Source organism: Myxine glutinosa, chromosome 11, assembly GCF_964187855.1.
Source record: "Myxine glutinosa chromosome 11, kmMyxGlut1.1, whole genome shotgun sequence".
NCBI lineage: Eukaryota > Metazoa > Chordata > Myxini > Myxiniformes > Myxinidae > Myxine > Myxine glutinosa.
The window spans coordinates 96,066,305-96,092,032 of NC_136271.1; the positions used below are offsets into that span (position 1 = coordinate 96,066,305).

General features: G+C 46.5%; 2 long non-coding RNA genes across 2 annotated transcripts in view; both read left to right on the forward strand.

The window, feature by feature from the left end:
• The window catches only part of LOC144894310 (uncharacterized), a 227,336-nt gene that overhangs the window by 40,270 nt on the left and 161,338 nt on the right, over nt 1-25,728 (forward strand). The window lies entirely within an intron of this gene.
• LOC144888319 (uncharacterized) lies at nt 16,330-16,579 on the forward strand. The gene is made up of 2 exons (XR_013620913.1): nt 16,330-16,430; nt 16,538-16,579. It is a non-coding gene; the product is annotated as an uncharacterized LOC144888319 (long non-coding RNA).

Genomic DNA, 25,728 nt, shown 5'->3' on the forward strand with positions numbered 1-25,728 from the left:
TAGCCAAAAATATTAGCACCCTTGCACTCTCTTCAATAACTCACAATTTTCTCTAAAAATAAGTTGAAATTGACAAAAGTATTTGGTCTCCACAATTCTTTATTTCACTGTAAATATTACAGAACCATTATTTTTGATTCAGAACTTAATATATCCTTGCAAATCAGAAAATAAAAAGAAATGGCATTGACAAGATTATTGACAGCCTCGACTTAATATTTGGTAGCACCGCCTTTGGACAAAATAACTGCAGTCAAGCACTTCCTGCAGCTACGAATGAGCTTCTGGCAGTTTGGCCCACTCTACTTGTGCAAACTGCTCCAGTTCTCCCAAATTTGAAGGATGCTTTCTTCCAACTGATGTTTTCAGATCTCCCCACAGGTGTTCAATGGGATTTAGATCTGGACTCATTGCTGGCCACTTCAGAACAGTCCAGCGTTTTGTCTTGAACCATTCCTGGGTGCTTTTTGAAGTGTGTTTGGGGTAATTTTCCTTCTGCAAAACCCATCACCTTCAACGGAGACTCAGCTTTCTGACACTGGGTTGAACATTGCGCTCCAAAATGCCTTTGTAATCTCCTGATTTCATGATGCCATGCACACATTCAAGGCACCCAGTGCCAGGGGCAGCACAGCAACCCCAAAACATCACTGAACCTCCTCCATGTTTGACTGTAGGGAAGGTGTTCGTTTCTTTGAAGACTTCATTTTGTTTTCTGTAAACATAGAGATGATGGGCTTTGCCAAAAAGCTGTAATTTGTTCTCATCTGTCCACAGGACATTCTCCCAGAAGGATTTTGGCAAACTCCAGTAGGGCTTTCTTTTGTATCTCTCTCAGCCGTGGGGTCCTCCTGGGTCTCCTTCCATAGAACCCCCTTTCATTGAGTTGGCAACGGATGTTGCGAGTTTAAACTGTCGTACCTTGTGTCTGAAGGTCAGCTTGAATCTGTTTGGCAGTTGATCGAGGTGCTTTCTCCACCATTCGAACAATCCTTCGCTGCAATCTTCGATCAGATTTTCTCTCTGTAGCCAAACACATGGACCCTGCTGGAACTTCCAGGAATGAAAAAAGTCGGCATTTCAAAAAAAAAGTGAATTTCGGGTGAATTAACGGGGGTAGAAGAGATCAAGGTTTTGGATGGGGGAAGATAAGAGATGGTGGTGAACAGCTGTTTTAAAGACCTGGAGGGAGGAGTGGGATTGAAGAGAGTGAGGGAGTTTGTTCCAGAGGTGGGAGTAAAGAGGAATGAAGGAGTGAAGGTGAGCAGAGCTTCTTGATGTTGGCAGTTTCACCAGAAGAGGGTATGTACCTTTGGAAGGCAGATCTTGTGCGACCTGCAGGAATATTTGGGGGACAGAGCACAGACAGAGCTGAGGGAGCGAGGCTGGATAGGAGTCGGTAGAAGACAGAAAGACCACCTACCTGCCTGAGGTGAATGAGTGAAAGGCCCTCGGAGTTAGCTTCATCAGGGGAGATTCCAATGATTCTGAAAGCTTTGGTTTCAACAACGTGAAGGCGAGCGAGATGTGAGGCAGGAGCACCAGCCCAGAGGGGAGAACAGTATTCCATTGAACTGCGGATGAAAGCCTTGTATGTGGTGAGGAGCTCAGGTGTGCCAAGGAAGGACCTCGCAACATGGAGGATGCCCAGTCGGCGACTGGCTTTGGAGGCCAGCTTGGAAATGTGGTTCCCCAGGAAAGGTCATGGCAGATAGTGAGACCCAAAAGATTGAGTGACAGAACTTCTTGGAGAGGATTGTTCAGAAAGTAGATGGGAGGGTTGTCCAGTCGGTCTTTTTGGAGAGACGTAGTAAGAGTGTGAGATCTGTCAGGATTGAAAGACATGTTCCACTTGTTTGACCAATCTGAGAGTTTGTCCAGGTCTGCAGAGAGTGAGGAGGCTGCAGACTGCCGATCTGAGATTTGAGGAATGGAGCGGCAGAGTGTGGAGTCATCAGCAAAGAGATAGTGAGGATTTTCAAGAGAGTCAGAGAGATCATTGATGAAGACCAGAAAAAGCACAGGGCCCAGAACACTGCCTTGAGGAACTCCAGCCTGAACAGGAAGGGGGAGATGAGAGAAACCCATTGAGGGCCACACGTGGACTCCGACCAGAGAGGAAGTCCGCAAGCCATGCGTGGAGGTTTCCATGGATCTCATAGGACGAGAGTTTCGTGAGCAGAGCGGGGTGCCAGACCTTGTCGAAGGCACGTGATATGTCAAGGGAGACGGCTCCTATTTCCTGTTTGGCATTGAGGACCTTCAGTCCTCCATCCATTGTTGAGACAACAGAAGCAGCATGCCCAGATTAGAGTGACCTGGTCTGAAACCAAATTGATGATCAGAAATCAAGCCATTGGAGAAGAGGAAAGATTTGATTTCCGAAGCAATGATGGATTCCATGACTTTTCTGATAATTGGGAGAAGGCTGATTGGTCTGTAGTTGCAAGGATCTGTTTTTGCACTTTTTTTGTTTAAAGCGGTGATGTTGGCTGATTTCCAAGCTGATGGCAGATGACCTTGAGCAAAAGAGAGGGTGAAGAGAACAGAGAGAGGGTGAGATAAGAGTGGAAGAGCAGGATTTTAGGACCAATGGGCTGATGCCGTCTGGTCCAGTTGCAGAATCATAGTCAAGGATTGACAGAAACTTCTCCACCTTGTCAGGAGAGAAGGACACAGAGTCCAGGAGCAGCTGTGTATGATTGGTTACGGTTAGGAAAAGAGAGGGACGGGTTTGGTACATAGGATTTTGAGGCAAACAGAGTTAAGGCATTCAGCTTGTTCACGTGCGGTGTCAACTGTGTAGCCATTTGAGGCAAGGAAGGGGATGGAAGGGGAACAAACACCAGAAACAGATTTGACCAGACACCTCCAATATTTGGAGGAGGGAGACAGGTTTGAGAGTTCAGTCTTGAGAGTGGAGAGATATTGTTTCCTGGCTCTTCTGAGGGTAGACACACACTTGTTCCGAGCTTTGTAAAAGGAACTGAGATTTCCTTCAGTTGGATTAGCCTTCCATGAGGTGAAAGCAAGTTGCTTCATGGCAACTGCCTGACCACAAGCTTCAGTGTACCATGGACGGAAGTAAGGGTTTGACAACTGAAGACGAGATGGGATCAATCTGTGCATGATAGAGAGGAGTTTACTTTGGAAGAATTCCCAGGATGAGTTGATAGAATTCCCAGAAACAGTTGACAGTATGAGTTGATAGAATTGCCAGAAGCAGTGGAGATGGGAGACAAGTCCAGATGATTGATGGCTGCTTGAAGACCGTGCCAGTCAGCCTGAGTGAAATGCCAGACTCGCCGGCGCTGAGGAGGCTCTCTGAGAATGGCCAGAGAGATGTCCACTTTAACAAGCACATGATCAGAAGAGCCGATTGGAGCAGAAGAAGAGCAGCAGACATTTGCAGGGAGGTTTGTCATGACCAAGTCCAGAAGAGAAGATACTCCATTGACTGCGATCCGGGTCGGGAAATTGACAGATTGTGTCAGTCCCAATGAGTCGCCGAAGTCCTTTGCTTAGGTTCCATGGCTGTTGAGAGAGGAACCCCCACCCAGCCAGCTGGCACGATGACAGTTGAAGTCACCACATATGAGGAAGAGAGAATTTGGATGAGTGGATAGAAGCTGGTCCATGTTGTCAGACAGGGAGATGTAAATGGAGTCATCACTGTTTGGAGGACGGTAGAGAACACATATGAACAAAAGGTGGGAGCGGAGAGGAAAGCCATAGCCAGAGCTACTCCTGGGCGTGTGGTGGAGAGAGGGCAGTGCAAGGAGAATGAGGAAGAGAGTTTTTGATAAAGATAGCGACCCCACCACCAGGACGAGGCTCAGGTCTATCATACCGGAGGAGGGAGTAACCAGGAAGAGATATTAATGAATCAGAGACATCTTGAAGGAGGAAAGTTTGTGTTAAGCAGATGACATCTGGTTTGTCAGAGGCAACCCAATGGAGAAGATTGTCCTGGGGACCGCAAGGCTCACCCCCGCTCTAGCAGGGAAAATGGCCTTAAAATGCCTGTTGTTTGTTGTGTCAGAGGCAACCTGTATGGAGAGATCAGTTAGGTTTGAGCGAAGGCCCTGGATGTTTGAGGTCCACACCGTTAAGGAAGAGGGAGGGGGAGCATCGGGTACATGCCAGGGGAGGGGAAGGGGAAGATGAGGTAGGGAGAGCTGTTGATAGTGTGTTGGAGATTGATTGATCCTTCTGGCCTTATTTGTTCCTGATTTTTTATTTTATTTTTTATTTTAAATCAGCTTGTTCTGAACTGAAAAGTGCACAAACAAATGATTTCTTGCATTGCACTCATTGATGAGAAAACTCCTACAGTAATTAAACGGTAATTAACTGAAGGTAATCGATAATAATGGGTCAGGAGTTTCAAACGACGTGCAGGAGGGCAAAACCGCTTCCAGGTGTTTGGCACCGTTGATGTGAAAAAGGTGAAAATAGGAATGAGAGGAAGCAGAAAGTTGAACATGAACAGGACATTTAGAAGATGGAGAACTAATAAGGAACAAACAATATTTGGGTAACAAAGTGTTGATGGATTGGAGCTTCGACTTTGTTAGGTAGGTATATATCCTCAGAACAATCGGCCATATGTTCTTTCTCCATCTTTACCCTCAAATTGAAGCCTCAAGGCAAAACCAGGACAGGCCAACAATGCTGAAAGAGCCATCTTGTATTTTATTCATTATATACTGTTCTCACATCTTCATGAACATCTGTTAAGCTTCCATGTGTGTGCCATAATGATTAAATATTTACCTGGTGAAGCATCACCTGCTCTCTGTAAGCCAATGCGGGTAGCGGAGTAACCCACCGAGGGCTGATGATTGAGAACGAAACAGCTGCCTGCTCGTCTCCCTCTTGGGCTGCTTGTCCTTCATTTTGGACTAGCTCGCGGGTCTAGCTAGGCCTGACTCGACATGCTGTGCCAGCAATTATAACAATAGAGAATAGATGACGTCAGCTCTTTGCCCCATCGCACCTTTAAAACAGGTTAAAAGAGAACTTGAGGAAGGCATCGCTTAACCTTCAACAAAGACCATTTGGTGAAGTGGATAAAGGTAAATGTAAAATAGACATTATGTTAACCAGCATTTTGTGTATTGCATTTGATCCGTGTGAACATTTGATGTGATTTAATCAAACCACATACATGGAAAGGGGGATAGATGGATTAGATAGATGGATTATATTGATGGATTAGATAGCTGGATTTTATTGATGAATTAGATAGGTGGATTATATTGGTGGATTATATTGGGGGATTATGTAGGTGTATTATATTGGTGGATTATATTGATGGATTAGATGGGTGGATTATTTTGGGGGACTGGTTAGATGAATTATATTGGGTTTATATTGATGGATTAGATAGCTGGATGTTATTGATGAATTAGATAGATGGATTAGATCGGTGGATTTTATTCATGGATTACATAGGTGGATTATATTGGGGGATTAGATAGATGGATTATATTGGTGGATTATATTGGTGGATTATATTGGGGGATTAGATTGATGGATTATATTGGTGGATTATATTGGGGGATTATGTAGGTGTATTATATTGGGGGATTATGTAGGTGTATTATATTGGTGGATTATATTGATGGATTAGATGGGTGGATTATTTTGGGGGACTGGTTAGATGAATTATATTGGGTTTATATTGATGGATTAGATAGCTGGATGTTATTGATGAATTAGATAGATGGATTAGATCGGTGGATTTTATTCATGGATTACATAGGTGGATTATATTGTGGGATTAGATAGATGGATTATATTGATGGATTAGATAGCTGGATTTTATTGATGAATTAGATATATGGATTATATTGATGGAGTAGATTGGCTTAGCGGTTAGGGTGCCGGCTTGGGATCCTCGGATCCTGGGTTTGAATCCCGGCCGATCGCTGAATTAACGCCAGGGGGGTTGACTCAGCCTGTCATCCTTCCGAAGTCGGCAAATTGAGTACCAGCTTGCTGGGATGAATGATCCCGGTGTGTACCCCGGTTTCGAATCGATACACCGTATCCCTGCGCATCGTAAGAGGCGACCAAGGGTTGGCGTCAGGATGGGCATCCGGCCATAAAAACATTGCCTCAAACAGGGAACCATGATTGTCATGGGGCCCGCAAGGCTAACCCCCGCTCCAGCGGGGAAAATGGCCTTAAAACGATCATTCATTTTTATTCAGTAGATAGGTGGATTGTATTGATGGATTAGGTGGATTATATTGGGGGATTAGATCTTTTAATTATATTGGGGGGATTAGATAGGTGGAGTACATATGTGTATTATATTGGTGGATTATATTGGGGGATTAGATAGATGGATTATATTGGTGGATTATATTGGTGGATTATATTGGGGGATTAGATTGATGGATTATATTGGTGGATTATATTGGGGGATTATGTAGGTGTATTATATTGGGGGATTATGTAGGTGTATTATATTGGTGGATTATATTGATGGATTAGATGGGTGGATTATTTTGGGGGACTGGTTAGATGAATTATATTGGGTTTATATTGATGGATTAGATAGCTGGATGTTATTGATGAATTAGATAGATGGATTAGATCGGTGGATTTTATTCATGGATTACATAGGTGGATTATATTGTGGGATTAGATAGATGGATTATATTGATGGATTAGATAGCTGGATTTTATTGATGAATTAGATATATGGATTATATTGATGGAGTAGATTGGCTTAGCGGTTAGGGTGCCGGCTTGGGATCCTCGGATCCTGGGTTTGAATCCCGGCCGATCGCTGAATTAACGCCAGGGGGGTTGACTCAGCCTGTCATCCTTCCGAAGTCGGCAAATTGAGTACCAGCTTGCTGGGATGAATGATCCCGGTGTGTACCCCGGTTTCGAATCGATACACCGTATCCCTGCGCATCGTAAGAGGCGACCAAGGGTTGGCGTCAGGATGGGCATCCGGCCATAAAAACATTGCCTCAAACAGGGAACCATGATTGTCATGGGGCCCGCAAGGCTAACCCCCGCTCCAGCGGGGAAAATGGCCTTAAAACGATCATTCATTTTTATTCAGTAGATAGGTGGATTGTATTGATGGATTAGGTGGATTATATTGGGGGATTAGATCTTTTAATTATATTGGGGGGATTAGATAGGTGGAGTACATATGTGTATTATATTGGTGGATTATATTGGTCTCGTATGAACCTGGAGGGAGTACGTTTATTTTCATCTTCCCTCCTTGTTGCTCTTCCTCCATCAAGCCAACAAGCTGTTTTTACCCTCCATCTGCTGTTCCTTTAAAGTTTAAAGACATCTTGTCTATTCATCTTCCACCGATATATAAATACTGTACTTTTCCCTTCCCGTATGGACACAAATCCAAACCTTTCTTCACCGACCACTTTACTAACAAACCATTGATGTTGGTAGCCATTAATAATTATCAACGTATCCTGATCACGATTTCATCTCACGTAAAATTGTTGAAAACATAACCTTGTGTATCCACTACACTTCATGCGTTGCCCTCCCTCTCCAAACCTTTTCTTCATCCCATCTGAATACATTGTCCTCCCTTTCCCACCGAATTACTGTTGTTTGCCCCATCAGGAATGACTCCCAAATCCCCTCGCACTCATTGATACCAATCTCATCAACTTTTTTGCCATTTCTAAGATCGCAGCTTCTTTTTCACCCAGCACCATTCTGTGCCTCCACTTCCCATGGAGATCAACCTCTCATCACAAACTATACACTGTTCCTGAGCACGATGTCCGCTGCGTTTCTCCTGCTTCCGCATTTTTACCCTCGTCAGACGAGAGGGTATTGCATTTGAGTCCGTTTGTTTGGCTGTTTACTTGCCGGAAAAGATTCCGGCAAGTATGTTGGTTGGTTGTCTGTCTGTCTGTCTGTTTGTCTCTGTCTGTCTGTGCGCAGTACTATGTCTACACTGTTGCACAAAGAATCGCCAAACTTTACACACATATTTGTCTTGCCCTGGAATAGACTGTGCCCAATTTTTTACTCTCTCGGCCCAAGGCCCCAATTATGACGTCATAATTCGATAATTCGACAAGTACAAAACTTCATCCAATCAAGGTGCAAATTCTTGAGCGACATGACGGCATAAACTGGTGGAGGAAAAAAAAAAAATGTTGACGTCATCGGTCACGTGGCTCGGCCGCCATCTTGGAAAAACCGAAAATCTTTGCATCTCCATATCTCCGAAAGTGCTGAATAGAAAAAAAGAACTCTCCATGGGGAATAAAATATGTTAATGATGATGTCATAGGTGCCTCCATTATGACGTCATAATTCGACAAGTACAAAACTTCATCCGATCAAGATGAAATTTCTTGAGCATAATCTAGGAATAAATTAGTTTCGAAAACAAATAATGATCACGTCATCGGTCACGTGGTTCGGCCGCCATATTTGTCCAAAATGGCCGATAAAAAAGTATATCCCGGCAAGTCCTCGGTCTCTGACCGATTTTTCATTTGTTTGTTTGTTTGTTGAGGCAGATGATCCTTCTTCTACCCTTCCCACAAGTTAACCCTCCTCTTAATTAATTATTTATCAGCATGTTTGCTTGTTATAATTCAGCATGTTATAATTACACTTTCTCCAAACGTCCTTATCCGGCATATTAGTTATGGTCAAGATCCTCCATGAGCCTTTGATCACTGAATACATTTTCAGTTCCAGCACAACATCATTGCAGATATGGAACCAACAATAGAAAGAAGAGCAAGAGTGTAAATTTTAAAAGGGAGAGCGTTTAAGGCTTGGATATGTTCATAAAATGTTTGGGGAGATCAGTTTATAAAGAAAGGTAGTGATCCACAACTATAACATCACATATAGGTATAATTCACATATAGATATACCATGCTGGTTATGGTTGAGTGAAGAAGAGAAGAGGCAGGCCTTATATGTGCTGCATGGATGGAGTTAAGACAACCAAGCTGCCCTGCCAGAGCTTTGGGAAGCAGTGAAGGATTGGCCATGTTTGGAGAAATCTGATCATGAATGTCACCAGAAGTCGGACATGACTTGACGGAACAAGATGAACTCAATAATAATAGGTATAATTGACGAGAGGCTTTTATTTTATTACTCCCGCCACCAAAGGTGGATGGAGGTTATGTTTTCACCCCTGTCTGTCTGTTTGTTTGTTTGTGAACAAAATAAATCAAAAAGTTGTGGACGGATTCGGACGAAATTTGGCAGAGATGTAGGGTTTGTGACAAGGACGATTCGATTCGATTTTGGTGAAGATCCGGATCCGTATCTGGCTATTAGAATTTTTAAAGTGATTCTTCACCATTGGCAGATCGTGCCAAAAACGATACGAAGCAGGATATCTCAAAAAGTTATGAACGGATTTGGACGAAACGTGTTGCACAGGTTGTGTGTGTGACAAGGAAGACACAACAACAACATGCATTTTAAGGCCATTTTCCCTGCGAGAGCGGGGGTTCGCCTTGCGGTCCCCATGACAATCTTCTCCATTTTGCCCTATTTTCTGCATCTCTCCTTGTTAACCCCCTTGCCCGCATTTCTTCTTTAACCATCTTTAGCCAAGTCTTTCTCGATCTTCCCCGTCCTCTACTTCCTTCGACATTCATTTCTATCACTCTTCTCAACCAGTCACTTTCATCCTTCCTCAACACATGACCAAACCATCTCAACCTGTTCCTCTTCACAGCATCAATCACAGGCTCTATTCCCATCATCTTTCGCAATTCATCATTTGTCTTCCTCTCTCTCAACGATACTCCACACATCCACCGAACCATTCGCATTTCCACCCTTTCCAGCCTTCGTTGCTGCTCTACATTCATGACTCATGTCTCGCTCCCATAAATCATAACACTTCTCACACTTGCAGCATACACCTTTCCCTTCAGCTTCAACGACACTCCCCCCCTCATCAGCACACCACTCAGTTGCCGAAACTTCTTCCATGCACATCTCACTCTCGCAACCGTTGCCGAGTCTGATCCACCTTCTCCATTCAGCATGTCTCCGAGGTAGCAAAATGTTTTCACACCTTCCAGCGTCACGCCGTCTCCAAGATCCAACTCAACATTTCCTCCATCTGCAGCTCCCTCTGTGCACACCTTACATTTGAATGTAGCTGCCGCACTGGTTAATGACCCTCAGACCACTACATTTTTGATGAACCCACTCAGCGCACATTGTACATTGAATGGAGTTCACTCCGACACCCTTCCTGCACACAGCACACGGCCACTTCCCAGTTCTTTCCACCTCACCACATGCTTTACCACTTGCCATCACCTTTGTCTTTCCTATATTCACCTTCAGACCTTTTGTCTCCATACATTCCTTCCACTTGTTCATCTTTTCCTTCAGACCATCCATACTTTCCGCAATCAACACCAGATCATCTGCATACAACAACTCCCACGGTAAACCCTCCTTTACGTTCTGAGCCAGCACCTCTATCACAGCTACAAATAGTAGTGGACTTAGTACCGACCCCTGATGCACTCCCACCTTCACCTCAAACTCACCACTGTTCCCGTCCTTCGTCCTTGCAGCTGTGCGCGGTCTTTTGTACATTGCCATCACTACTCTGATCAACCATTCCTCCACTTCTAACTTCCTCAATGCCCATGTCAATACTTCGTGTGGAACCCTATCGAATGCTTTCTCCAGATCAACAAACCCAAGAAACAACTTCTTCCTCTTCTCCATGTACTTCTCCTGCAACTGCCTCACAATAAAGAGCACATCTGTCGTTCCTCTTCCTGGCATAAATCCAAACTGCATTTCGTCGATCTTCACCTTCTTCCTTATCCTCCTCTCCAACACCCTTTCCAATACCTTCATTCCATGCTCCAATAACTTTATCGCTCGGTACGAGCCACACTCCAGAGGGTCACCTTTCCCCTTGTATAGAGGGACGAGGGTACTCAGTTCCCAATCCACTGGAATGCGGACTTCTTTCACCACCAGATTACAGATCTCTGTCATTCTCTTCACACCCCAACTTCCTGCTGCCTTCAACATATCTCCCACAACTCCCGTCATCCCTCCCGCGTTTCTACTCTTCATTGCTTTTATCGCTTCCTCAACTTCCTTCTCAGTTATCTTCTCTGCCGGTCCTAAAACTGGGTTACTCTCTATGTTGCCATCCAATTCATTCTCTGTATTCAACAGCATTTCCATATATCTTTTCCATCTTCCTTTAATTCCATCTGGGTCCACAACGATTTGTCCCACTTCATCCTTCAAGCAACTCACCCCCATCACATCACACACCTCTCTTTCGCTATCTGCTTTGCAATCCTGAATACCGCTCTCTGACCCTCTTCCGAATCCAAGTGTTCTCCGAACATTTTCCAACATTCCCCCTGCGCCTTTGCTACCTCTTTCTTTGCAGCCTTCTTGGCTGCCTTATAACTTTCATGCTCTGCTTTTTCTGCTCCCGTACCCTTCGCCTTCTGCCACTCCTTGAACTTCTTCCTCTTCTCGTCAATCCTCTTTCCATCTTCATCATCCCACCACCATGTTTCCGAGTGCCTCGGTGGTCCTTTTGTCCATCCACGTACCTCACCCAACGGCTCCCAACAGACTATCTTTCATTGACATCCAACCACGTTCAAGCTCAACCACATCAACCTCGACCCTACTCAGCCTCTCTTTTAATGCCTCCCTTATTGTCACCTCTTTCAACCTCCACACCTTCATTCTCGGTTGGTACTTCACCCGCCGAGCTCTCCTCGCACCCTTCACCCTTATGTCGCAGACAACCAAGTGGTGCTGTGAAACAGCCTCCTCCCCCGGGATCACCTTTGTGTCCCGGACGTGCCCCCATCTCGCCTACGCACCATCAGGTAGTCAACGGTTGTCGTCGACCCACCTGACGTGTATGAAACAAGCTTATTATCCCCTTTCTGGAACTGAGTATTACAAATCAACAAATCAGCTCCATCAGCAAACTCCAAAATCCTTTCACCTTCTCCATTTCTCACACCATATCCGTAACACCCATGAACTCCCTCAAAACCGGCCATACTCCTTCCCACATGTCCATTTTGGTCTCCTCCCACCACAACAACTTCCTCATCTTTCACGTTTTCCATCAGCTTCTCTATCGCACACCAGAACTTGTCCTTCTCTTCATCGCTCCGACCAACCTGCGGAGCATATCCCAATATGACGTTCACCAAGAGCTTTCCAATCATCATTTTCACCATCATCAACCTATCACTCACTCTCGTCACACTCACCACACTGTCTACAAACTCCTCAGAAAACAGGACACCAACACCATTCACACCCTCTGGGCACCTTTGCCACACAAACTTGTATTTCTGTCCCTGCCTACCCTTCACCATTCACCATTCTCACACCACTTCCCTTCCATCTCGTCTCTTGCACACAACATATGTCCACTCTTCTTCTGACCAATACTTCCACCACTTCTCCTGATCTCCCTGTCATTGTTCCTACATTCCATGTTCCAAACCTCAGAAACCGATCTCCACTTCGGGCTGTACCCTGCCCATATGTAGTTGTAATTGTCATGGTTCTCTTTTTGAGGCAATCTTTTTATGGCCGGATGCCCTTCCTGACGCCAACCCTCTTTGTCGCCTCTTACGACACGCAGGGATACGGTGTACCTATTCTAACCAGGGTACACACCGGAATGTACAAATTAGCAACAATTTGTGAGATGGGGGAGCCCATAGCACAACCATGTCGTTGTCTGAAAAACTGGTCTCTGTTCATAAAATAGGTTGAGTTCAAGCATAAGGATACCAGATCCACAATCTGATCCACATGAAGGTTAGTATGTTCCTTAAGAGTGGTGTCCTTATCCAGGCATTCACGACTACAGCCTCGGCATCTCAGGTTACAGCAGCTCAGTGGTTGTACCTCAGGTTACAGCAGCCCCGTGGTTGTACCTCAGGTTACAGCAACTCCGTGGTTGTACCTCAGGTTACAGCAGCCCCGTGGTTGTACCTCAGGTTACAGCGGCCCCGTGGTTGTACCTCAGGTTACAGAAACTCCGTGGATGTACCTCAGGTTGCAGCAACTCCGTGGTTGAACCTCAGGTTACAGCGGCCCCGTGGTTGTACCTCACGTTGCAGCAACTCCGTGGATGTACCTCAGGTTACAGAAACTCAGTGGTCGTACCTCAGGTTACAGCAGCTCCGTGGTTGTACTTCTTCGTCGCAGCTTCATTTCAGAACACAGCAGGTGGTGGCGACGTGTTTTCTGTCGCGGCTTGATCAATTTCTCTTTATCACTTGCTCCACTTAAGCCTGGTGTTGGCTAGCGGCTAGGGTGCCGGCTTGGGATCCTAGGATCCTGAGTTCGAATCCCGGTCGACCGCTGAATTAACACCAGGGGGGTTGACTCAGCCTGTCATCCTTCCGAGGTCGGCAAATTGAGTACCAGCTTGCTGGGATGAATGATCCCGGTATGTACCCCGGTTTAGAATAGGTACACCGTATCCCTGCGCATCGTAAGAGCCGACTAACGGTTGGCGTCAGGAAAGGCATCCGGCCATAAAACATTGCCTCAAAACAGGGAACCATGATTGTCATGGAGCCCACAAGGCTAACCCCTGCTCTAGCGGGGAAGAAATGGCCTTAAAACGATCAATCATTCATTCACTTGCTCCACTTGCCGCCCGGCTAAGGATAATTTCCGAAAGAAAGCAAATTACTCGGTGAAAGAATTCTACAAATCAATTTTCTATCAACGAACCCGTCGGTGTATTACGTGACATTCCTGCAACAGTTACCGTAACTGCAACAACAGTTACAACAACTTACTTGTTACTGCAACAGTTACAACCGGTTACAACCGTGACAGTGTGTGACAAGGAAGAATCGATTCAATTTTGGTGAAGATCCGTATCCGGATCCAGCCAGTGAAAATTTTTAAGTGACTCTTCACCTTTGAATGATATGGCCAACCAGGTGGAGGTATGCTCTTTTTTGAATGCTTTTCTCGTATTTTTATTGAGTCATGGTGATGTTATAATGGCATCATAAATGTAATAATTCAATGTGCGATTTTCGGATGTTTGTGGGCAGGTTACTTAAGATTCTGGAGGAACCATTTTAAGGACCAATAAAAATTTAGCCAAACGAGTGTGGATCAACATAAATCTTAGACTTTATGGCTTGTTTAGCATTCTCAGCCGGTCCTATGGTTAAATGATGCAGGCTCAATTCCGTTTCAAATATGTACTTGTCCACTATCTAGTAATGTTCATGTAATTAATGGAAAAGAAGCCCGTCTGCTTCCGCTTTGTATTCAAACTAAGCTTGATGAACATATATAATTCATATATGTGGGAAAAGCACATGCCCAGACCAGGAATCGAACATCTGGAAAACCGTACCTGTGCTCTGCCATCTGAGCTATCTGGGCGACCCTGAATGAGTATGCAATTTCTCCCACACATATAATTGCCACTCTCTTTCCGTCAATGCTTCCGGGGCACTCGCTGCCAACTATAGCAGAGCCAACAGCCTGAAAACGAGAGGGTCTTCATCCAATGGGGGGGACAAATCCATGTCCAAATCCAAATCCATCCATAAACATCCAAATCCTGATCCATAAATATATATATATATAAATAAATATATATATATATATATATATATATATATATATATATATATAAATTGTTGCGGTTTTGCGAATAAAAGGCAACCCCCCGATAGTTAGTTTCACCCCAACATGTAGCCTCCTATAGTTAGTTATTTCTTATTAAATGTAAAGCATAGGCCCTTTCCAGTGTTTAGAAAGAAAACAAATAATGCGTTGAGTCAGGCAGGATGATTGTAGGCCTCGTTGAGGCCTAAAGTGCCTCGTCATGGGACAAGACTAGGTCCTGCAGGCCTGAAAGAGGAATAAAACCTTCCCCGAAGGAGGAACGAGACATTCCTGGGAGGAGGAGCAGCGAGCAACCAATGGGAGCGAGAGGGAAGGCATGGGGGAGTGGCCGAGGGTGACAAATGAGGGACTGTCACGTCACGTGACCCCCGGCGGCCAATTGAGACCCATGGAACATTCGGGAAGGGGTTGGGGTGCTATTAAAACCCAGCCCATAAACACATGCTCTCTCTCTCTCGCTGGGCTCCTGCTATCCTGATCGGTCCTCTGGTTCCTGCTCCTGGTTCATCATCGCTCTTCGTCCCTGCCACGATCGTCTCCGTCTGTTGGCGCCTTGGGTTGGAGCGATTTCTGGGGCTTTCGTCCACCAAGCCCATTCACACGAGCTGCACGACGAAGCCCATTTGCATGAGCTGCACAACCAAGCCCATTCGCACGAGCTGCACAACCAAGCCCATTCGCACGAGCTGCACAACGAAGCCCATTCGCACGAGCTGCACAACGAAGCCCATTCGCACGAGCTGCACAACCAAGCCCATTCGCACGAGCTGCACAACCAAGCCCATTCGCACGAGCTACACAACCAAGCCCATTCGCACGAGCTGCACGACCAAGCCCATTCGCACGAGCTGCACGACCAAGCCCATCCGGACGAGCTGCACGAAGCGGCCGCGCTTCCCTGTGCATTACCCTCTTCCCCCCTTCCCCGAACGAATGAGGGCCCTTGTCTGGGCGTCTAGGTAAGGCTATCAAGATTCTTTGCTTTGTCTCTGTTCTGTACATACCTGTAAATAAATACTGTGTTTGGTATTTCCAACCTGGCCGTCGTTGTCATTTCCTTTCCATTGACCGAGCGTCGCCCGAATTAAAACCGCTCAATCGGGTCCGATAGTGTAACGGCACGGGTCACGCGACGCCCAACCGCTCGGGCGTCAGGAAGAAGTGTGACTTGTGCGGGGTTCAGTCCCCGTTCTCACGGCTGCGTGTGTCCGAAGGTATTCGAGTTGTGACCGTTAACCCTTCCACGCGCAGATGCGGGCTCGGCGGCTGGAGTTGCCGAGCAATCCATCAACCACGCGTGTAGTCATGGTCGGCGGCCTCAGTGGACCCGGAGTTCGTGGGGAAAGGGGGCATAAACCCCCCTTTGTACGTCAACGAACGCGGGATCCGCAACTATTTATATATACGTATTATTTTTTGGGGGGAATTTTTTTTTCAACTTCAATTGTTTATACAATGTAATATCACATATACTGTATTGCAAATACATTTGTGCATTATGATTGTTTGAATTATGATTGGTGTAAACCATGACAAAACAGCAACTCACGTACAGTCATTTATCTATAAATCTACATATCTGAGCAGTGTCTGTTGTCACTGAACTACTCTGTGGTGAAAATGTAAGTTGAACCCAGGTGTGACACTCACTTAAACCACTGGGCGGTGTCTATAAGACCTCGGGACGTCCGCGACTCGAGGCCACTCCTGCGACTTTATACAATGACATGTAGAATTGAATGGTACGTACCCACTTATATTCTAGGCTTGCTTGCATTGACTGATATATCCAATCTTTCTCATATGATGCCTTGATCCTGACATATATGTTGCATGGTGTATTTTACAGGATGATGTTACGATCTAATTGAAATTAAACCTATCTATGGGACGAGTTGTGGATTTGGTTGATTTTCACAACACTTAATTTCAATTATGATCTTCGGAAATGGCGGGACACGAGTCTTGCGATGGCCGGATGAACGCAGATCACAGACGAGCGTTCCCGACATTCTCCGCGCTCCTGCGAGGCCCACCTCAGAGAAGAATGACCGGCGGAGGACCCGTCGAGCTAGCTCCAGCTACGGAGCTCCGACTACTCTCGCCGCCGGACTGCCTCAAAAGGACCGGATGCGATGGGGACCTCGCAAGCCTTTTGCGGGACCGCGTCGTCAAAACGCAAACTGCTCTCCTGAGGCCCGAACACCGGAGCAGGCATGACGGACTCCGGCAAGGCGCCTGCTGAAGGAGGCCACTGGGAAATGTCCTGGGCCGCAACCCCGTCGGAACGACGGACCCGCTTGGCGCCGAAGGTACGAGTCTAGCCTCGGTTGCTCGAAACGCTAACGGCTCCGTCCGAGAGAATCATCCTAGATTTGCGTGCCTCGGCCCGAGATGAGATTCCCACGCGAGTGATCACGACTCCCATGTCGGCCATGCCTCCACACGGCCGGCACACTCCGACCACTCGCTACTCGGTGGAATCGCCTCCTCCGCACGGGCCGGACACTCCGACCACTCGCTGCTCGGTGGAATCGCCTCCTCCGCGCGAATCGCGCACTGCTCGTCGGGATCACGCCGTGCCTCACACGGCCGGCTCACCCTGACCACTCGCTTCTCGGTGGAACCACCTCCTCCACGCGAATCGCGCACTGCTCGTCGGAATCACGCCGTGCCTCACACGGCCGGCTTACCCTGACCACTCGCTTCTCGGTGGAACCACCTCCTCCACGCGAATTGCGCACTGCTCGTCGGAATCACGCCGTGCCTCACACGGCCGGCTCACCCTGACCACTCGCTTCTCGGTGGAACCACCTCCTCCGCGCGAATCGCGCACTGCTCGTCGGAATCACGCCGTGCCTCACACGGCCGGCTCACCCTGACCACTCGCTTCTCGGTGGAACCACCTCCTCCGCGCGAATCGCGCACTGCTCGTCGGAATCACGCCGTGCCTCACACGGCCGGCTCACTCCGGCTGCTCGGGCACTGCGCCCTTCGCGGGCACCACTCTGCGAGGCCGGCGATTCTGATCGCGGCTCGTCGAAATCCCACCTACGCGCGAATCGCGCGCTGCCCCATCGCGGGCACAACCCGATCAATCGCTGCACGGTGGAATCACCTCCTACGCGCAAATCGCGCACTGCGCCCTTCGCGGGCACCACTCTGCGAGGCCGGCGATTCTGATCGCGGCTCGTCGAAATCCCACCTACATGTGGCTACTCAACGAGGCCGGCGAACTCCGCTGCCCGGAATCGCCTCAATGGAGGCTCGCTTGGCACCATGCGAGGACTCGTCGCAGCACGGTTGAGTTTCTAAGGACGTCGAGCGGGACCTTCATAGCCTTTCACGACACTCGGGCTTATGCTTATGATAGATGATCGTATACCATGTGTATTCTATATGACTATCTATGTCTAAAACTCCGGACAAAACACGGCCCGAAAGCTAAACAAACGAGACGCTACTTCAGGGCGTGATATGTATTCGATCCTTTGACCCGAAAGCTAACAAACGAGACGCTACTTCAGGGCGTGATATGTATTCGATCCTCTGACCCGAAAGCTAACAAACGAGACGCTACTTCAGGGCGTGATATGTATTCGATCCTTTGACCCGACAGCTAAACAAACGAGACGCTACTTCAGGTCGTGCAGTCTATCGCTGCCAAGCATGCTCGCCCTCTCGACTCGGCGTGCTCACCCTCTCGACTCGGCGTGCTCGCCCTCTCGACTCGGCGAAGCCGCACTGGTTCAGCGGGCCGAGCTCAACTTTCGGTTTCCCTCGTACGCGGTGCGCCCTAGATAATACTTTTCGCTCGTCGGCCGGGATCGTATTCCGTACACCGATCTCGAGCCCGCTCGAATGCTGCTGCCCAATGGACGCGAGACTTTAGATTTCGGAGTGCTACTTTACTCCGTCTGGGGATACCGCTCAGCTGGAACTCGCCGTCAAACCCGCCCGCACGCGCCCGAACCAATTGATGACGTCATCGACTAAATCACGCGTTTGCTTTACAGCACCATTTAACTGTTTCCCGCGCTTGCGTCATCAGAGTTCGTCTACCTGGGTACCTCGACAGGAAATACTCAATCTGACCGCCCCTGCCCGAAAGTGCGTGTCATAACGTGGCGGCCTTCGAGGGCGACTAGCCAACATCGCGGACTTATGCCGTTAATCGATAAGGCACGGGGCATTTGGGGGTGCACGGTGACCCCATGACACGGTGACATTGAGCGTTGCGCCCGACTCCCTCGTCTCCTGAGCAAGCCACGTGGGCACCGGCCCGCCGGATCGCCCTTGACTCTGGGCTTGTTGCTTCTAGGACAGGTTTCCTGGCTCGCCTCCACACATTTCGAGACTGCGAGACGCCTCGCCCGGCCGCTGCCTGATTGCGTTCCCTCTGACCCAGACTGTGAAGGTCGCTCGACTTCGGTGCGCGATGCGCGGCTGTCGTCTCACACTTCGGGACGGGGGGGGGGGGGGGATGGATGAGTGAGGGGGTGAGATGGTGATCCATCCATCCGGGCCATCATCCATCCGGGCCATCCACTTGGATGTCGATCTATCCATCCGGGCCATTCTCTTGGATGTCGATCCATCCATCTGGGCCATCCTCTTGGATGTCGATCTATCCATCCGGGCCATTCTCTTGGATGTCGATCCATCCATCTGGGCCATCCTCTTGGATGTCGATCCATCCATCCGGGCCATCCTCTTGGATGTCGATCCATCCATCCGGGCCATCCTCTTGGATGTCGATCTATCCATCCGGGCCATCCTCTTGGATGTCGATCCATCCATCCGGGCCATTCTCTTGGATGTCGATCCATCCGGGACGTTTTCCATTTCTCGATCTCGACGTTTTCTCTCCGGGACACTCCCTCCGGGACGGTAGCCGGTATAGCCGATCTTCTCCGATCCTCTGCGCGCTGTGCTGCAGGTCGGGAGATTCTGCGCGCTTCGCTGGGAAGGCGCATTTCGGTCGTTTTGTGCGTCGTCGTATCTGCCATGCCGGTCGTTCGGGCGGCCTACGGAGGGCACTCGTGGCAAACGTTTTGTTTGAAACTATTTGCCGGAGCTTGTAATTCGTACGCGCTGCCGTCAGAGAGCGCTCGAGACTCGTGATTTCAAAACAGGGGGACTCCGGGGTATCGCGTAACTCTCGTTATGGCTCTCGTCGCTTCTCTCCCTCGGCAATTCCATGACATGGATCTATTGTGGATCGACCATGTACCCTTGGGAGCCAAGGCAGGTACAGACTTACTGTAATGGACTTACTGTAGTGGCCTCCTGTCATGTAATCTTACTTACTGTTACAACTCCTAGGCCGGTACAGACTTACTGTAATTGACTTACACTGTCATGGCCTCCTGTCATGTAATCTTACTTACTGTTACAGCTTACTGTAAAGAGGCTTACTGATTTACACATCTTCCACATCGACACATCTTCCTGTAATGTGTTGCCTTGCGACGAATAGACATGGCTTACTGGTTTACACATCTTCCACATCGACACATCTGCCTGAAATGCGTTGCATTGCGACGAATGGACATCGCTCTTCGACAAGGTACACCTTATGTAATGAGTTGCATATCGCAAAGGTACACCTTATCCAGCACATAGGCCTGTGAGACTAGCCTATTGTGACCCACAGGCTCATCGTCTGCCAGTATCGGACATGTTTGCTAACCAGGCTATGAGTGCGCCTAGAGAACATCTGCCGTCCCTCCCTTCGCCTGATACACCCCTGCCTGAAGCGGTGAGGGCACTGAGGTGCCCCTCCGACACCTGCCTCCAGCGGCTACTCCGAAGCAGGGGACTCCGGATTTGGGGACGACGTACCCGGTAGTTTCCGAACCTGTGCTGGCAGGGTAATTCGCCACACTGACCTCTACGGGTGGACCGACTGACCTGTACTACTGATAATGGATTTGTTTCGTATAGCGCTTTCCAGGAAGCCCTAAAGACGCTTTGACAGTGTGCGAAACATAACACAATGGCGCAAAGACAAGAATCAATAGGGATATTTCTTTGACACCCTAATAATGATATAACGACTTCCTCTACCTATTAATGCTGACGCGCGCTCACTTCCTGCCTAGTGGCAGCATAGTTCTAACGGCGGGGAGAATGTGGTGAAAATGTAAGTTGAACCCAGGTGTGACGCTCACTTAAACCACTGGGCGGTGTCTATAAGACCTCGGGACGTCCGCGACTCGAGGCCACTCCTGCGACTTTATACAATGACATGTAGAATTGAATGGTACGTACCCACTTATATTCAAGGCTTGCTTGCATTGACTGATATATCCAATCTTTCTCATATGATGCCTTGATCCTGACATATATGTTGCATGGTGTATTTTACAGGATGATGTTACGATCTAATTGAAATTAAACCTATCTATGGGACGAGTTGTGGATTTGGTTGATTTTCACAACATACTCCCTGAAACGTTTGTTTCCGTGGTGGTGAGGTGTTTTAAATTATGTGGTGATGAGGTGTTTTGAATTACGTGCTGGTGAGGTGTTTTGAATTACATGGTGGAAAGGTGTTTTGAATTACATGGGGGTGAGGTGTTTTGGATTACGTGGTGGTGAGGTGTTTTAAATTATGTGGTGATGAGGTGTTTTGAATTATGTGCTGGTTGAGGTGTTTTGAATTACATGCTGGAAAGGTGTTTTGAATTGCATGGGGGTGAGGTGTTTTGGATTACGTGGTGGTGAGGTGTTTTGAATTACATGGTGGTAAGGTGTTTTGAATTACATGAGGGTGAGGTGTTTTGGATTACGTGGTGGTGAGGTGTTTTAAATTTGGTGGGGGTGAGGTGTTTTAAATTTGGTGGGGGTGAGGTGTTTTAAATTACGTGGGGGTGAGGTGTTTTAAATTACGTGGTGATGAGGTGTTTTGAATTACATGAGGGTGAGGTGTTTTGGATTAAGTGGTGGTGAGGTGTTTTAAATTTGGTGCGGTGAGGTGTTTTAAATTACGTGGTGGTGAGGTGTTTTAAATTTGGAGGGGGTGAGGTGTTTTAAATTACGTGGTGGTGAGGTGTTTTGAATTACATGGTGGTAAGGTGTTTTGAATTACATGAGGGTGAGGTCTTTTAAATTACATGAGGGTGAGGTGTTTTAAATTACGTGGTGGTGAGGTGTTTTGAATTACATGGTGGTAAGGTGTTTTTAATTGCATGGTGGTAAGGTGTTTTGAATTACATGAGGTTGAGGTGTTTTAAATTACATGAGGGTGAGGCGTTTTAAATTACGTGGGGGTGAGGTGTTTTAAATTACTTGGTGGTGATGTGTTTTAAATTAGGTGGGGTGAGGTGTTTTAAATTACGTGGGGGTGAGGTATTTTAAATTACGTGGGGGTGAGGTATTTTAGATTACATGGGGGTGAGGTGCTTTGAATTACGTGGTGGTGAGGTGTTTTTATTATGTGTTTTATGGCTGTGAGGTGTTTTCAATTACTTGGTGGTGAGGTGTTTTGAATTACGTGGTGGTGAAGTGTCATCGTCCCAAACTTCCAGTCTGCACCTACCCCTCCCCTATGTATGTGCTGAGGGGTTATTTTTTGAATTTTATATATTTTTTCAACCTAAATCTTCAACCTAAATTGCTTATAAAAATGTAATATCTCAAACTCTACAAATACATTTGTGCAAAATAATTGTTTGTACCGTAAACTGGGGCTACTTTGAACATTTTTTTTCTTTCCCATAGAACCCTGGCTAATGTAATAAATATATCTCACTCCTTTCATCTATCTATAATTCCAGTAATCTCTGTCTGTCTGTCTGTACGTTTGTTTGTCTGTGACCGCTGTTTCTCGGCAACCACGGGTCCGATATACTTTTAACTTGCCAGGTATATTGCTGGGGACCCGAGGATGTGCCTTTTCAAGGTTTCATATTAATCGGACAATTACTTACCGAGCTATGTCCAAAAAACGATTCAACCAATCAGAGAGCAGCGAACGATCGCGTGTGCCGAACGTGGCGGGCACACTCTGCCTCGGATGGCACATTTGAGAGCGTATTCATTTATTTCACGTTTGCAAACTATGTTGGCGTTAAACTATGTTTTACAACTAATAAAAACGAATTTGCGATTCATTCGCTTTCCTGCGCGTTTGTGCACGCGATGGCGATTTCTTTACCAAACTCCGGAAGCCGTTCGCTTTGGACCAAACCATTGCATGTAAATAGAGGGGGGGGATTGTCACCACTCGCAAGCCGTTCGCTTTGGACCAAACCATTTCATGTAAATAGAGGGGGGGGATATAATTTTAGATATAGATATAGTACGGGCATGCCCTAGTTACTCAAATAGGGGGACTGAATGAAGCTAATGATAGCATGCATAAAAACTGCTTAGCTGTGCATATAAATATATATATATATATTTTAAAGAAATTAGGTGTTCACAGTAACCCCGCAATGGGGCTACTTTGAATCTGTGTGAATTTGCTATACATAGTCAAAGCCCTCTGTTGGGGTGTCATTGAACGCTATAACTGTTTTAAAAAATAAAATGAATCAAAAACAACATTTCAGAAAACTTTTTAAAAATAATACCGGTACTGGATATTCATTTTGGATTGTGAAAAATTTGAAAATCGGCATAATGAGGAATATGACACCATTTTATCATAAAACTTCCGTTAACAATTATATTACTTGTATTGCGCTTTACCAAGGCAATACAATCACAAGAAACATGTGAAATTACAGTAATACGGTTCCAATAGTGAAGAACAAATCGACGGAATGGACGGTGCAAAATAACCCTTTGTATAGAGGTCATATCACATTGGGGTATGTGTCCCCACCCTCCCCTCCTACTGCATTTTAAAGTTTTGCAGTTCCTTCGCATTGAATGTAAGTCCACCCCTTCTTTCCTCTTTTGGGGGACTCAGCAGTCTAACCAACTGGTTTACAGTAACATTACCCTCATCAGGTACGGATGGCCAAACAAATTTATTGTCAACTTTCTTCGATGACCTCATGAACTTCATAGTGCATTCATCTTCATCGACTATCACTAATTTGGCCACATAAAATTTGACAGACGTTTTCACTTGGAATTTTACAACATAATAGTTGCCAATGGATGGTACTATGTCATCTGGCAGGACTTCCTCTTCAGACTCGATGCTATCACTTATCTGATCCTCGCTTTCTTCTGCTTCGCTTGATTCTGTCTCTGCGTCATCAATGCTGCCATCATCACTCTGTGACCCATGACTGATTATGTCATCGATGGCATTGCTGGTTGGTTCCTGTAAGTCCTCTGCACTTATGCTTTTCCCTGGCTCTACAGATATTTTCTTCCTTCTCTTTTTGGGGGGATCTTGCTGGTCTCCAACCCCACGCATATTCTTCAGAATCCCTACGACTACTTCTGACACTGTTGTAGGTATGGCAGCATCATTTTCGTCACTGTCTGGTAGCCGCTTAATAACCCCGTGTCCTAGAGTGGGGTGACGCTTCATGAAATCATTTGCCCAATCAAATGATGGAAAATTATTGTGGAACTGCGCCACCATTCTCCCTTGTTTTTCCAGATAGGAATGTGCCAACATCCGGAGGTCTTTTAAATCAAATGGAAATCCCCAATCAGCGACAATCTTCAAATGATCGGCAAAAGCCTGCTCCTCTTCAATAGTGAATACTGTAGGATGTCCGGGTTTTTTGGTATGTTTTCCCTTGAGTTTATTGTGCAGTGATCCCGCTGGAATGTTGAATGATTTGTGTGCCTCTTTGGCTCATTGTGCCTTGCTCCACTGCACGGACTGCCATATGTAGTTGCTCAGTTGTGTAGTTGCGGTACTGCCTGGAACCTTCAACGCGTTTGTACGTTCGGACCATGTTTTACCAGATCGGATACCTGAAAATGAACACGTGTAGGGTGAGGTATAGAATACAGACTTTAATACGTATAATACTTGTGCTTACAGACATCCAAAGAACAGCTTTACATTTGTCAATCAATGTATTATTTCCTTGGTGTTACACGATTTTCTATTACCGGGGTTACTTTGAACACGTTCAAAATAACCCCGATTGTGACGAAAACATGCATGGGTAATGGTCAATTGACCACTGTGATCCTATACCCAAACCATATTGACTAAGATTTGGTACCCCAATGGAGTAATTATTACTTAATATTATGTTAGTATTTTAGGAAAAAATGAGTTATACTTACAAGTCAGGAGGTGAAAGTTTAAGACAGTTTGCTGCATACCATGTGCTCAGCATGAGGTGTCGGCCATTTTGAATCAGGCTTGGGCAATATCATTAATGTCCACATTTTAAATAATAAACAAACACAAAATCAATTAAACTAAATAATATCTTGTTTTATTTAAAACTTTTTTATTATTAACTAAGTATATCATAAATCATTTTCTTACGTGTGTGTTCAAAATAGCCCTGTGATTCAAAGTAGCCCCAGTTTACGGTATTATGATTGGTGTAAATCATGACAACACAGCAACTCAAGTACATTCATTATCCTCAGTTAAAATAAGCCCGTTCCTCAGTAACGACGCATGGTGAGGCGAGCGCAGCGAGCCGAGCCAAGCTAGTATATATATATACCAACCGTCGGTTCTCTTGAGAGCTTGACAGGCAGAGCGTATGTACATGGCAGTGACGTCATTACTTGCGCTCATTGAAAGCTGGAGAACTGCACATATATTTGGATATATATATATATATATATATATATATATATATATATATATATATATATATATATATATATATATATATATATATATATATTGTTACGGAACCCGACGTCGGCCTCGGTTCCCGTTATCGAGGGGGGATTAAGCCCCTCGTCTGTTACTGACCGACGTGGTCCCGGGGGTATGCCGCCACGCCCGGTCGGCGCTGGGTAAGGTTTTAGGCCCACAAGTCCTATGACCTAAATTCCAGCGCTTCCCGGTACGCGAAGGAACACCCCCCGCTCACGGCCGCAGCGTAATGGATGTTGCGCCGAGCGAAGCGAACTGCGGCGTGAGCCGTT